Below are 16,775 nucleotides of genomic sequence, written 5' to 3' on the forward strand. Positions count from 1 at the left end.
GTCAGCTGACCCCACTCCTTACAGCTGGGCAATGAGTTCTTTCTTAAAGACAGCATGAGCAGTACATGGATCCAAACAGTGCAAGGGGTGAACTGTGGATACACAGTAACTGTTAATAATACAATATGTAAATATATTGCAATTAAAAGTTTTTCAATAAAAAGGAGGGCACTTCTAAGTGTCCTTGTCATCTAGCCATACACAGAACCCCAGTGTTATACAAGTCAAATCAAAGTATTCCACTAATGAAAAAGGAAAAGATTATGATTTTTCTGTGTTCGCAAAGAAAACATCCAGATAATGCATGTTTTTCTTACTTTTGAGTTTAATCTTAAATTCTTCTTAAATCTTTAAATGTCTTTACAAGAATCCAAATAAATTGATATGTGGTTTTAGCACAAATTACATTTTTTGCTACATTGATATTTTATGAGATTTCACAAGGAGCACTGTGACCTCCAGATGTCCCTCCACAGGCACAAATTTAAGGACCAACTAAGCTATTTAAAAAAAAAAAAAAAACAACAGATGCTAGAACTGTAAGGAACCTACAAAGCATCAATGCCCTAATCACTAGCTATTGGGGAACAAAAAGTTCCACCTCTAGGTCACAAGCAATTCAGATGCTATGTATGTCTTCCCATGTGTACAAACACTGAACTGTGGTCCCTCATCTTTTAGAAGTTAGAGAATACGTTCTCTATTTATTCCTTTAAACTCAACTTGGATTGTATCTGCATGTCTAGTCTCTGTTTCTGCCCACACGTGCTGTGATTCGTCCATCTGCCAGTATGGGTGCTGCAGACTCTCCAGGCCTAGAACTTAATCATGCTTTCTGTATTCCAATGCCATACACACACACACACCTTTCAAATTATTCTTTCTGAACCTTCACACTCAAAGCCTCTTACCCCCACATCATGCTCTCTGCCTGACCCAACCTGGCCTGGTTCCCAGACCAGAGGACTCTAGACTTGCCCTGTCTTGTAGCCATCATGCTGCCAAAATACATTAGGTATAAGAGCATTTTTAGAGATTTAGAAAAGAAGCCAAGTATGTGTAGCAGGGCATATATATATCTAAGTTTTCCTAATAATAGGATGAAACATCAATCATCTGAGAATGATACCATTAGAAATGCTTTAGAATACAATGCAAAGTAATCAACATTCATTTACCTGCAAGTTCATGGTATCATAAGCCAGTAAGATTTCAGTACTAAAAAAAAAAAAGTCCAATAAACGGCTTTGTAAATGACTACTGACCAGACACATTTATTGGTTTGGCTGCACAGACTCCATCTCCTTTGTTTGTACAGAGCATCCCTGCTTCCTTTTGGCACCTTACCTTCCTGTCACAGCAAGCAGCTTCAATAGGACTGTCAACTCTGGCACACTGCACTCTCAAGCCAAGGGAAGAATATGTGGTCCAAGCTGGATCCATCAGGCTGTTGGGATTTTCCGTCTTTATAGGGGTGCAAGGACAGGAAACTAAATGGTTGGAGGTCATCTGTTAAAGCCACGTTTCCTAACAAAATGGCCAATAATTACAACTTCTTTGCCATTAGGAACTACTGTTCTCTCCTGATCTAACTTTCCAAGAACAGAACAATTTTCAGTAAAAACATTTTAATGAACTCCCACCACGGGACAGGATACCAAGCTTATTCATTCATTCAACAAATACGTATTACATTTACTGAGACTTTTTGGCCGTGATACAGTAATAAGCAAACAAAAATGCAAAATATAGTTTTCAAGACATTGGGCGTAAGACACCAAAGAATAGCAATCCCTGAAAGATGGGAAACAGACAAAATGAGTCCTAAAATTACGTCAGTCTACTACTGCCTACAGACTTCCCTCTGGCATAGGCAAGGTAAACCCAGGAAAAAAAAAAAAAAAAACCCAAATCTCCCTGCACTGGGGAAAATTGGGAATACAGGTGGGGCGGTGGCGGGGTGGGGGGCAGTGCTTCCCAGGTGGCACTAAAGAACCAGCTTGCCAATGCAGGAGACTTAGGAGATGTTGGTTCAATCCCTGGGTGAGGAAGATCCCCTGGAGGAGGGTATGGCAACCCAGTCCAGTATTCTTGCCTGGAAAATCCTAAGGACAGAGGAGCCTAGTGGGCTACAACCCATAGCATCAAAGAGTCGGACACAACTGAAGCAACCTAGCACTCACGCATGGGAATACAGGGAGACCAAGGCAGCCAGAGTACACAGAACAGAGAACCAGAGGAGGGAACTGCACAGATTTGCAGAGGAAATGCTCTTGCACATGTATGTATACTAAGTACTGATCAGGAAACTTACCTTCGTGAGGCTGGGAAAAGAAGCACATGAAGGATGAGAGGAAACAACCGCTGGAAGTCACTCAGGACCAGAAATAGTTCTTCCCACCAGCCAGAGAGAGAAGCTCGCACTTCATGGGACGTTTGGTAGAGTACGTAGAAGCATTTTGCTTCAGTAGTGGGCAACAGTAGCCCTGGACTAAAGTTCTGGTTTCACCTAAAAACGTTTAAAAACAAATCCTGAAAGGATCAACCCATTCCAAGGGATTTAGCAGTCTTTGAATTCACCTTTAGGTCTAAAATTATTTCAGAATAAGTCTTTAACAAGTGACAGCACAAAACACCATGTGCCAAGAAGAGAAGATCTAAATCAGACTTCTAGAGATGAAGATGACAGTGTCTGAGATGTAGAGTACACTGGATGACATTAATAGCCGATTAGACATGGCAGAAGGAAGAATTAGTGAAAACTATTTAAAATGAAATACCAAGAGAAAAAACTAAAAGAAAAGAGCATCTGTGAACTGCATGACAACTTCAAGAGGCCTAACATACATGTAAACTGGAATCCCTGAAGAAGGAAGCAGGCAGAAAAAATATGTAAAGAAATGAGGACTAAATTTTTCCAAATTTCATTACCCACAGATCTAGGAAGTTCAATAAACCCCAAGCACAAGAAAACAGTGCCAAAGCATGTCATAATTAAAACAGAGATAAAGAGAAAAAAATCTTAAAATCATTCAGAGAATGTGCTAAATATAGAAGATTTTTATTAAGAACTACTGTGTTCCAGTGCTTAAGCGATCATTCTTTTTGTTGTTTTCCTTGTTTGCTCCCTTTCTTCCTTATTTCTCTCTTTCTGTCTATCTCCTCTCTCTCTCTCTCTATGAAGAGTAAATGAAAGTATTAGTCACTCAGTTGTGATGGACTCTTTTTGACCCCATGGGCTGTAGCCTGCCATGGGGTTTTCCAGGCGAGAATACTGGAGTGGGTTGCCATTCCCTCCTCCAGGGGATCCTCCTGACCCAAGGTTTGAACCTGGGTCTCCTGCACTGCAGGCGAATTCTTTAAGTCTGAGCCACCAGGGAAGCCACCTCTTTCTTTATGCCTATTTTCAAATACTCCTAAATATATGACAAAGATGAGTGCTTAGAGTTACTCACAGATAAAATATCACAGATGAAAAGTAAATTTTTCATAATTGTCAATGTGTTTTGAAAGGAAAAGTGCTCTGAAGTTGATTATAATCAGTGATTGTACTTACAGAGGGAAGGAGAAGAGAGACATGAGAGGGAAGGGTAGGAAGATTTCCAACCTCAAGTCTTTTAACATATTTAAAAGTATAGAGAGGTGGAAAGTCATAACAATTGTAAGTGTGTGTGTGCACACGTGTGTGTGTGTGCGTGCGTGCACACACACATGCACACGTAGTGGAGCAGGCAGAGCTCAGAGGTGACTCTTCTATTATCTCCCACTTCACAAAATATACCCAAATATTTCCTCATGCCAAATACACTTCTTTGCTTATGAGCAACATTGGAAGATGTTAGAAACGTTCCATTCGGACATTCAACATGGAATATGTTATGTGTTGTAGAGAAATTTTAGCACACTACTCGGTATTTATTTGGATATAAGCACAAAAGCCTAGACTCGGTCTTTTCAATTAGTCTCTTTGCCTCCATTTCCTCTTCATCTATTCCTTTCCTTTGCAATTAATGTGTCAAAAAGCTTCAAACAGAAAGAACAAAAAGCTTGAACTAAGAAGATTTTTCTGTTCTTTGGTAGTTCTACAACTCATTATCCCTCTATTGACCACCAGAGACTCTGCTGCCGTATATTTAAATCACCCTAGGCATTAGCTGGGGATGGATTTATCATGAAAATTTTATAATAGAGAGGGCCACAAGGAATAGAGTACTTTTAAATGTCTCCTCTCCTGCAGGCGGGTGATAATTTCACTCTTTGGTGAGTCCCTGCTGCTTTACTATTATATTCAGATGTTTTTATTCTAAGAGGAAAATATTATGGATGAACATAAAGTTTTAGTATTTGGGGCAGTTGGATTGCACACCAGGTACTTGGATCTTTTTTTCTATTTTTAATGTATTTTAAGATCAGTTATATGTAATGCTTCTGATTTCAGCTGGTTCCCAAAGCAAACAAAAAGACTTGTAGGAAATCTAAATAATTTGAGTTTCAAGGAACTTCTTGCCCAAATTTCCATCCAGAGTATAAATCTCCTCTGTTACATTCATAACAGCACCAACCTTCTAAAGTGAATGGGAGTAGTATGGGGGTTTATGTGAAAAGCTAATCCAGGACCTGGACAAAAGATTGAGAATAAAGGGCTCTTCTAAATAACAAAAAGGCAGAACCACAACAAAGAGATTGAAAGGAGCAATAGTTGTGCAAGGAGTTGTGCACTTGTCCAGTGCACAGACAGTACAACTCATAAGCTACAATGAGTGGTGTCCCCTAGAGTGCACAAGATGCAACTTAAATTGAAATGCAGCCCTAAGCAATAGTGACAGAGACATTGAAAACACAGCAAGACTGAGCATATAATCAGGAATTCAAATGAAGAGCCTGGACAAAAGAGTCCAAGCCAAGAAAAATTTTGGATTTTGGATGACGAGTATAAGCATTCACAATAAAAACATTACTCTTTGCCTCATCCTAGTCTGTCATGGCTTTATCTGTATTTACCTTGATACAGTTTACACAATCCTCATTACCCAGCCCAAACTTGTGGTCCTCCATAATCACACTATTTTCTCCTTTTCCCTTTCAGGTTCTCACTTCATTCAAGTTCCCCTCAGGGTGACTCCAGAAACAGAACCTTAATTTTGGATTTCCAGTGTGAACACAAAGCCTTACAAAGGCACATGAAAAAAAAAAAAAAGATCAAGCAATTCTGCTTCTAGGAATTTTCTCAAAGAAAATAGTCATTCAGTTCAGTTCAGTTCAGTCACTCAGTCGTGTCTGACTCTTTGTGACCCCATGAACTGCAGCACGCCAGGCTTCCCTGTCCATCACCAACTCCCAGAGTTTACCCAAACTCATGTCCACTGAGTCAGTGATGCCATCCAACCATCTCATCTGATATCCCCTTCTCTTCCTGCCTTCAATCTTTCCCAACATCAGGTTCTTTTCAAATGAGTCAGCTCTTCACATCAGGTGGCCAAAGTATTGGAGTTTCAGCTTCAACATCAGTCCTTCCAATGAACACCCAGGACTGATTTCCTTTAGGATGGACTGGTTGGCTCTCCTTGCAGTACAAGGGACTCTCAAGAGTCTTCTCCAACACCACAGTTAAAAAGCATCAATTCTTCAGTAGTATTATTAATAATGATGATAATATGAAACAGCATAAGTGTCCAATAACAGTGAATTATTTAAATAAACTATGTAATAGTTGGACAGTGGAGTACTAGGCAGTCATTTAAACTGATTTTGTGGACAAAATCTTAATAATGTAGAAAGATGCTTAAGATATGTGGGTAAGTTTTAAAATAAGGCTTCAATACAACATGACTATAACCATTTTAAAAAAACTGTATCTAGACATAGGAAAGAAGACTTGATACCCACCAAAATATTGGCAATAATTCTTTCTAAGTAGTGGAATTAATTTTTATAATATTTATTGTGAAATTATTTCATCTCAATCACAAAAATAGCATGGTTATCACTGTATAAAAATAGAAAGAAAAAAAGCCCAGAGAAGAAAATAAAAAAAAAAAATTTAAATTTCCCACAATCTTACCATCCAGTGAAACAAAAGCTACTAATATTTTGGAATATATCTTCTTGAACTTTTTAAAAATTAAAAACAACTTTTTTCTTATTATATGAACGCCTCTAAGTCAGAATCCCGCCCAGGCGGAACGATACGGCAGCGCCGCGGAAGCCTCGGTTGGCCTCGGAAGCCTCGGTTGGCCTCGGATGCCTCGGTTGGCCTCGGATAGCCGGTCCCCCGCCGTCCCCGCCGGCGGGCCGTCGCCCGCGCCCCACCGCGCGTCGGGACCGGGGTCCGGTGCGGAGAGCCCTTCGTCCCGGGACACGGGGCGCGGCCGGAAAGGCGGCCGCCCCCTCGCCCGTCACGCACCGCACGTTCGTGGGGAACCTGGTGCTAAACCATTCGTAGACGACCTGCTTCTGGGTCGGGGTTTCGTATGTAGCAGAGCAGCTCCCTCGCTGCGATCTATTGAAAGTCAGCCCTCGACACAAAACTATATTTAAAAAATTTAAAAAAAAATACAAAAAAATAATAATACATATTCAATGTTGAAAAACTGAAAACTTAGCAAAAAGAAAAATATTTATTGAATATTTTTATTTTTTTACTTTGCTTATTTTATATTATAAATTTCCAACAATGAATATTCATTGATTTCATAATGAAAATTTTTTGAAGTATTGATCATGCCTCTCATATTTCCTCCACTTCATCTGAATTACAAGAATTCAGAAAAGAAAATCACTTGGTGTTAATGGTTGATAATGGCTTAACATATAAACCTCTCCCATTTCAGCTGAGGCTTTCTGTAACTTCTATTTTATACAAGGATGGGCAGTAGCATGAAGCCTATAGAGACACAGAGGCCATGGAAAAGGAAGAGAAATCTGGGGCCAAGCAGAATCTACACCCCAGCAGAGAAGCAGAGCTTAAAAGGGTTGAATTCAGATGAGAATTCAGGGACCTAGAAGGGAGCTAGTCATGTTTTCCAAAGATCTGACTCTATATCACAGAAGTAAACTGGACAAACTTTCAATATGGTTCTCTGGTCCAGGTGGAAGTGGCAGTATAATCTCTGACTATGGAAGGGTGAGCCCCAGACCCAGGGGATCTGGGGTGCTACTCAAGGTAACCAAGTAAGCTAGAACGCATTGTGTTGGAACTCCATCATACAGGAATTCCAACATGATGGGAAGGCATGGGAGGGTTGTATGGACATGGTCCAGAGATTGCCCTGGACCACTGAATACAAGACTTGGTCAGCTATGAAGATATTTAATCAATCAGTAATTCATTCAACAAGTATTTATCAAGCTTCTAGCAAGTATCAGTCACTGGGGTAGATACCAGAGACAGCTAGTGAAAGTGCATAGATGTAACAGAGGAAGATAGATCTTAAGCCAAATAAACACAGCAATGGAGTGTAGCAAGCACTTCATAGGTCAGTCAAGATGCTCTAGACTACACCAAGGGTACGAAATTTAGACTGGGAATAGGATGTCAAGAAAGACTTTCTAAGGAAGTGATAGTTAAGCTATCTCAAAGGCGGAACAGGAGTTAGACAGGTAAAGATTGGGAAGGAAAGTATTCAGACAGAGCAAGAAGTGTGGGCTAGAAGTCTCAGGTCACACTTGGTAAGCAGGGACATACACAAGAGCCCACAAATCAACTAAGACTGGTTATGACTGGTTACCCAACCCTTGCTCACAGCAACCTGACATCCAAACCCCGCTAGAGAGTGGGGGCTGTGGCCTGGAGTGCAGACTTCAGTCTGTATGCATCGATGGCCCCAGCCAGGAGGAGCTGAGGTCAGCACCGCATTGTAACTTTCGCAGACTTCTAGGCACTTTTGCCTTCATGAGCTGTTTCTTTCATTTAAAATATACTGATATTTAAAATTATATTATATATATTAAAATTTTTATTTTGTGACTGAATTGGCATAAAGATTAATATAATCCAGGCTGGACTCTATTCACTTTTTTTCTTCTGATTTGAAAGAAATTAAAACATTTTTGTGGGCTTCTAAAAGTATCATGGGCCCTAGGCACTGGGCCCAGTGTGACTATTGGTAAATTGGTTCTGGCCAAGGATCATGGAGATAGGAGAAGTAAGGTGGACCAGACCCATCAACCCAAAGAATTAACTACAAAGACACTTTCAGAAGTCCTGCAGGGATGTCAGGAGATCCTCGGACCTAGATGTCTTTGTTGACCTTCCAACAAATAATCACATCACATATTAATGATATCCACTTACACTTTCTACATATAACCTTTCATTTGAGCAAGTATAGTGTGGATAATTCACCTACTCAGTGGTTTAGGCAGGGTTAAAGCAAGAATTCAGTTACCTAGTGCTCCCTGGAAGCCAAAGTGGTATCTGGCAAGGTTATGGACTTTGAAATCAAGTTAGATCTGTGTACAGTATCCCTCATCCACCAAGTAAAATAGCGGCGTGACATTTGGCAAGTTGCTTAACTTTGCTTAGCCTCAATTTCCTCCTCTATAAAAGAATTATTATATTCTCAAAATATCATTGTAAGGCTTAAGTGAAATTACAGATCTGGAGCATCACTACAACTCAAAAATAATTTAAGAATGTTTTATAATTTTTTTTTAAGCCCCACGAAGGCAGCCAGAGCTTAGAACACCATCAAAGCAGAATATCTCTTACAGGGGACAGCTAGATAGGGTATATGAGTGTGTATGTGGAGGGGCAGGGGTTGGAGGGGAGCAACAGTTAGAGGAACGACAGGCAAAGGAAAGGAATAAAGCTCAGACAGAAAATCTGAGCCAGTCAATGTTCCTGTGAGAACTGGTCTGGACAGTTGGGAGCCAATTGTGTAGGCTATTACCCCCAGATGCAGACCAGGTTGGAAATGAGCTTAGGTCTCCCATAATCTTTGGAGGCTTTCAATAGGTGCAGATGAAAATGAATTCTGAACTCCTCTGAGTAGATTTCATGACGTATATCTGGCAAATTACCAATAAAACTTAACTGAGTTCATCTCATGTCAGGAGACCCTTAGAGCCACTATCATAAAACTCAAGTGATGAAAGGGTTTCTTATCGATTGCAATCATTATTGGCTCAGCCCGCCCAACAAAAAGCAAATACGCATTACACCCTTTGAGAAAACACATTTCAGAACCACACCAATTTTATGAGACAAGCCTGAGAGATGAAAGCATTTGTTCAAAGTCCCATTGTGATTTTTCAGAGGCCTGTCTCAATCAGGAAGTTCTCTACAATCCAGAAAACTCCAGAGCAGCAACCTACTGTGATTTGTGTAACCTGGCCATGGCCATGTGGTCTGATTAGACAGATGCTCCCAAACTCAGTCAGCCTAATTTGCTATTTTATACTATGTTCAACATTTCACATCTACTAATTCATCACACCATATATTGATCTGAAAATAAAATTAGTTCTTGCTTTCACATAACAAAGAATTGCAGTTTATAATGAAAGAAATTCTCATAATTGCAAAATAGAAATCATTATGTTTCCTTACTACAAAAGCACCTAATTAGCAAAGATTTTTATTTTTCCCTGATGTCAGGATGGGCCAATCACCATTCTGAGCACATAGTTGTTTCTTAGGTGCATCAAAATTTGCATCTCGCAAATTCCTTTTGAGATGATGCCTTAGAATGAAACAGAATATAGATTTGGCATGAGGTTTTGAAAAGGAGGAGATAGAAATATCTATTAAGTAGCAATTGTGTTCTTCAGGAATCAACCAGGGAATTTTTTAGTCTCCCTGGATCTTCTCTAGAATTTTTCACTCTGCCTATGTAAAAACATTCTTTAGAACTCTCAGAATAATAGTTATTTTATATTTTCCCATATTGCTCTGAGGTTCTTACAGAACATACAAAGTTTAGGATATACTAAATATAATCCCCAAAGTTAAGGTATAATTAAATTTTTAAATAAAGTAATTTGCATATTACATGAAAATATCCAATGCTGATAAAGGTGTGGCAAAATTGGCACTCTCATGCATTGCTGGTTGCATAGTAAATTGCTACCACCCGCCTGGAAAACAACAGAGTAATGCACATCATTAATTATACACATGTTTAATACTCTTTGACTCAATTATCCTTCTTGTGGAACTCCATTGTATTCTATCAACCCAAACTATGCAAAAGACATGGGAGAAGATGGTCTCTGAGCTACCATTTACGGAAATAAAACTGAAAATGGCTTAAGTGTTAAATAATTGGGACATTTCCTTACTGATAGGCAAAAAATCAGATGTTTACCTGACAACATTTGAGTAATATCAGAAAGACCCCTTATTTCATGGGCTAAGATATTCTAAAATATTGTCAAATAAGGGTAGAATCACTGTATCCATGAGTTTCCTATTCAAATGCAGTTCTTTATTAAAACAAGCAAACAGAAAACAAATAGGAAAGTAAGATACATAAATCTAGCTAGATAAATCATTACATTAAATGCTATTGAACTGAACACTCCAATTAAAAGACAGAGATTATAAGATTTTTTATTTTTTTTAAAAATGATTCAATGAATCCACTATATACAATTTACAGGAGACATGGATTAAATATAAGGGCTAAACAGGGTTGAAAGTAAAAGGATGGAAAAAAATTACTATGCAAATGTCAACCTCAAAAAGTGATGTGGCCTCACTATCAAAGTACACTTCAAGGAATATTACCAGAGATAGCGAAAAATATTTCATAATGATAAAAGAATCAATCCACCAGAAAGATGTAACAATCCTAAATTCACATGTGCCTTTTAATATAAACTTCAAAATACACAAAACAAAATTAATAGAACTAAAATTGGAATAAATAAATCTACAATTATAGGTGAATAAATGTTATTCTTTGAGCCAAGATATATGACTGATAGGGGCTTGCCAGGTTGCTCAGTGGTAAAAGAATCCGCCTACCAATGCAGGAACCAAAGGAGGCATGGGTTTCATCCTTGGGTCAGGAAGAGTCCCTGGAGGAGGTAATGGCAACCCACTCCAGTATTCTTGCCGAGGTAATCCCATGGACAGAGGAGTCTGGCAGGCTACAGGCCCCGGGGTCGCTAAAGAGCTGGACATAACTGAGCACAAGAGGCACAATATGATTGATAGTTTAGCTCAAAATCTGAGATGGCTTTATAACCTATCCCTGGAGGAAAGCGACACAGGGAAAGTTCTCTTTGATTCTGGTGGAAGGTGAAGGACAGGCCTAAGATTGACATGGTAGTGGGAAAGGTCCGTGGTAAAGAACCCTGCCAATGCAGGTAGAACATAAAAGACCTGGGTTCACTCCCTGGGTTGGGAAGGTCCCCAGGAGGAGGACCTGGGGCAAGCCACTCCAGTATTCTTGCTTGGAGAATCCCCATGAACAGAGGAGCTTGGTGGGCTACGGTCCATAGGGTCACAAAGAGTCAGACGTGACCCCTCCTCTAGGAGTTTCTCCTGGCTACTATTTCCTTTGGCAAAGGAAAAATACACCTAGGTAGTCTTTAATCTCCTTCACGAGAGTCCATGCTAGTATTCTCTCTTCTTGTCTAAATGCATGTGCTGTCTCAAGGAATTTAAACTATCTCCAGAAACTTACTAGAATTGTAATTACCCAAATCTTTTGGCAGATGTTAGTTCATTGACTGACTTCCAGGCAGAACAGGACTTTATAAAAAATTTCCCTGAAATATATATCCCTGTCTTTAAGTTTCCAGAGAAAACTAAATCCCCCACTCTCTCCTTGGAAGTATATTTCAGAATCTTTCTTCTTATAGTCCAGGAGTCCTTTCTGTCTTACCTCAATGTCTATAAAATAAAGTGAAAAGTGAAAGTGAAGTCGCTCAGTCGTGTCCGACTCTTTGTGACCCCATGGACTTGTAGCCTACCAGGCTCCTCTGTCCATGGGATTCTCCAGGCAAGAATACTGGAGTGGGTTGCCATTTCCTTCTCCAGGGGATCGTCCCAACCCAGGGATCGAACCCGCGCCTCCCGCATTGGAGGCAGATGCTTTAACCTCTGAGCCACCAGGGAAGCCTCTATGAAATAAAGCAGAGTCCTAAAAAGCTGGAAACAGAGTTACAATGTGCTCTAGAGCCTCAGGGGAGGGAGAGCCTTTGCGTGTCTTAGTAAACCAGGAAAAACTTCTTAGACTAGTGAAATTTATTCCTGGTCTTAAAGAATGGTCAAGGTTTTGACCCATTTTCGGAGAGAATTGCAAATCCTGCCAGAGAGGAAGAGATGATGGTCAGGGCAATGGAGAACAGAAGGGAGAAGACAGAGAAGAAAACGTGACACCATATTGTAAGCCCCCACACACACTAGAGATAAGATAGTTGAACTTATTTGGTTCATAATGATGAACAATAGGGGGCTTTGCTGATATGTGTAGTCAGAGCTGAAATTTAGGAAGATTAATCTGGCAGACAGATTTGAGTGGTGGGAGGAAGAGTAAGGAAGATCAGTTAAACAGTCCTTTTGACCATTTGAGTAAGAATTACCAAGAGCCTGAATGTCACGGAAAGCAATAGAAATGAAGATGAGGAAGAGTGTTAAGCATTCTAATTCATCTTTATGTTCAATGCTGGCCCTCAATAACTATTTCTTGAATTAGAGGTATGTTCAGCAGCAAGATTCGACCATAAAAAGTCAAGGAAAAAAGAGGAATCTGAGATGATGTAAAGAGAGAGAGAGAATGTAATAGATAATAATTAAATACAGAGAGCTCTATTTCAGCAAAGTCCCTGACTCCAGCCTCTTACAATCACTGCTTGCTTAATAACTCCAAACACATGTTCACCTGATCACACTGTATCTTTGTATCTGAGAGACATCATATTTGCTTAATCATATTATCCAAAAAGAGATGCCACACAGAACAAATAAAAGGAAATCTAAGGAAGTAGATTTAAGCTGTTGTCCCTATAGTCAAAGTTGTTGAGGATCTATTATGTACCGTTAATCACTTTATGTGAATGATCTTATTCAATTTTCTCAACTACTCTATAAAGTAGATACTACTATTCTCTTTTAACAGATAAGGAGATAGGTTTAGTTAAGGCACAAAGCCAGGATTTTAATATGGGTAATTCCACTCCAGGGTGTGGACTGTCTTCTCAGTACACTGTGCTACCTTCCAAGAAATAAAATGTATCATAATTGAAATCTGAACCACAGGTAGATGCTCAGTGAGAGATTTTGTGCTCTAAGAAGGCAGACATGATTTTCCGTCTAGTCAAACCTATGGTTTTTCCAGGAGTCATGCATGGATGGGAGTGTTTGACTATAAAGAAAGCTAAGCACCAAAGAATTGATGCTTTTGAACTGTGGTGTTGGAGAAGACTCTTGAGAGTCCCTCGGACTGCAAGGAGATCCAACCAGTCCATCCTAAGGGAGATCAGTCCTGGGTGTTCATTGGAAGGACTGATGTTGAAGCTGAAACTCCAATACTTTGGCCACTTGATGCAAAGAGCTGATTCATTGGAAAAGACTCTGATGGTGGGAAAGAATGAAGGCAGGAGGAGAAGAGGATGACAGAGGGTGAGATGGTTGGATGGCATCACTGACTCGATGGACATGAGTTTGAGCAAGCTCGGTGAGTTGGTAACGGACAGGGAAGCCTAGCATGCTGCAGTCCATGGGGTCACAAAGAGTTGGACATGAATGAGCGACTGAACTTAATTGAACTGAAGGAGGGTTTGATGGGTGAGTGTGAGTACTGTCACAATAAGAAAGAACCTCATGGTACCTGTGTTATCAATTTAGGTTTTTGTTGAAAGAAACAAAAGTGAATTGACAAAGTTAAAGAGGGGATAAGAGAATTTAATGGAAAAATCAAGAAAGGCTGAAAGGCCAGGATCTTCGCAGCTCCTTCAAGAGTCAGATTACCAAGAAAGAACATCTGATTGGCCAGGCCCAAGCCACGTGACCATCACCTAATCAGGGGCAGGGCAGTCGCTTCAAAATGGCACACTCTACAAGAGAGGGGAATTCTCTAAAGGGAATCTGGTTACTAAAAAAGAGGGGAATGGATGCTGGACAGACAACAAATTGTAGGTATCCATTACATCCCCAGAAGCAAGAGTTTCCTGAGGTGCAGTTGTGCCCAGGTATATACAAAGGAGTTACCCAAGGCCTGCTGTACCTTTTGTACTTGCAGTAGAAAAGAAGTTGAAAAAGTGCTCTGGATTGAGTTATAATCATGTGCTACCTTTATCATTAGGCAAGTAGCACATGACATCAACTAGGAACATTTCATTTTAAACTTTGCTGATTTTTCAAATTTGCTTTGCCTTGTTAGTAATGATTTTTTGCTCTATTTTTATGCCTCCTCAGATAAAGTGCTATCATACATGATGTTAGCCCCATTAGATAAAAATAAGCATTCTTTATGACTATAATCAGGGTTATGAAGCATTAAAATAGGAAAGAAAATTATTTCCACAGCCCTTTTCAAAGTCTTGACAGTTGGGTTCTAACTTGTCAGATTTTGCTTTCTTCACACCGTGGGCTGGTGTGGAGTATTGGAACAAAACAAATCAGAAATTCAGGAGTCTTTCACTTGCAGTATTATAAGCAAGTGCTGATATTTCCTAGATTCCTCCCCAGAAAGATGGGACCCTGGTTGAACTCAGCCTTCTTTGATAAGTTGAGTAGCAGTGAAGCATCTCATATCTGGATTTCGACCTTAGGGGCGGTTAGATGGATCTGCAGGGTTTAACTAGAATTCAAGTGTAACAGACTTCAATGTATACAGAATTCAATGTATACCGACCAGATGGTAGATGACTAAGAAAAGACTCAGCTAGATTAGTGTAATACTGTACCTTACCAGAATGTGAAATATATGTTCATGCTTATGTAAAACCACTGTTGGGGAAGGAGTGTTTTCTTTTTCTACTTCTTCTTTTTCTGCAAATCAGGTAAACCTTCTTCTATATTGACAGTCATGGCACAAATCATTAGGGGAAGTTGCAATGAAATAGTGGTAGGAACACAGGAGAAAAGTAAAAAATAGAAAAAGTAAAGCTAATTTTAGATTCCCAAATAATGAAGTCAAATTAAGGTCAATGAAATAAAGTCCAATGAAATAAAAACTTTAAGGCTCAAATAATGAAAGTATTTAATTAACTTCTTTTTTGCCTCATATTTTTCAATTTAATAATCATCAAAAGTCACACTTAACTGATTATGGTATTCATTTAGCACTTTTTAAAAAGTCTGGAAATAAGACTTTTCTCTGCCTTTTCAAATATGTGTTCTTCACCCAAGTCCTGACAGAAACTCCTGGCTCTATAAAAAATCAGACAGCAGTAAAGTTGCCATATAACCAGCAATTCTACCTGCAGGTATATACCCCAAAAAAATGAAAATACACATCCGCAAAAATGCTTGTACATGTATAATCACAACAACATTATTCACAATAGTCAAGAAGTGGAAACAATCCAAATACTCATTAACTGATGAATGAGTGAATAAAATACGGTATATCTATGCAATGGAATATTACCTAGTAATAAAAAGAAATGAAGTACTGACACATGCTACAGCATGCATGGACCAAGTGAAAGAATCCAGTCACAAATGACCATATATTGAATGATTTCCATTCCTTGAGATTGGTCAGAATAGGCAAATCCACAGAGATAGAAAGAAGACTATGGCTGCCAGTCACAGGGGAGTGGGGGAAATAGGGAATAATTGCTAATAGGCCTAAGATTTCTCTTTGGAGTGATGAAACTGTTCTAAAATTATATTTTTGTGGTGGCTGCACAACTTTGTGAATATATATTAAAAACCACTGAATTGTATACTTTAAATGGATGAACTATACAATATGTGAATTATATCTCAATAAAACTGTTTAAAAAGGAGAGTACTAGACTCCTCCCCCCAAACACATTACAAATCAAAAATCTGAGATCAAATTGCAAAAAAGAAATAGAATATTATTTTCAAGCTTGAGATAAAGTGTATTAGTTTGCATATTAAAAATAAAAAAAATAATGAAAAATAAACAAACTATTGGGTGTCTCTCTTCCCAGCAAACCATAACTAAATACGGTTATTGGAGACCTGACTGTGATTCTGCTGTGGGAGCTGGTGACTGTGAAGGTGGAGGGTAGGAAAGGGTAGGGCAATGGCCACCACTGGCCACTGTGCAGTTGGGAAGTCTTCTGAGAGCTTAGTGTGGCTTCCAAGCTTGAGAAAAGAAAGGCAATTAATTGTCTGCAGCTCTACAGGGCCCATGGTCCACCACTTACCTTGTGAAATTCAATCTATTTTAACTATGACAGTCCAAGTCAAGCCATAAACCTACATTTCCATAGATCCCAGACAAAAGTAAACACAGACTCTTATTTTTAATCCTTCCTTTCTGCTTTTCTCGGAGTGCTGATTAGATTGCATATTCTACTAAAGGATGGATGAGTTCAGTCTTTTCTAAAGTATTTCCTTGTGGGTTCATCCATGATTAAGGCACAAGTTTTTCCTTTTTGAAAGATGCATGATCCAGCTGTTCTTTTTGCCTGCTGCAACTTCTTGCTAACCTTTCTGGGACTAAGGAGAGAAAAACAATGTACCATGACCTGAACATGTCCCTCCCAAATGAGAAGAGGATCTTTCTTATGTACACCCAAGATAACAGTAGTGATCTGTCATTCTAATTCTTTGTTTACAGTTTCAAAGGTTGGTATGTATTTTATCTTTTAGCTCTTTAAAAAATACAGCCGTTTTGGCT

This window comes from Cervus canadensis, chromosome 3, assembly GCF_019320065.1.
Source record: "Cervus canadensis isolate Bull #8, Minnesota chromosome 3, ASM1932006v1, whole genome shotgun sequence".
Taxonomy (NCBI): Eukaryota; Metazoa; Chordata; class Mammalia; order Artiodactyla; family Cervidae; genus Cervus; species Cervus canadensis.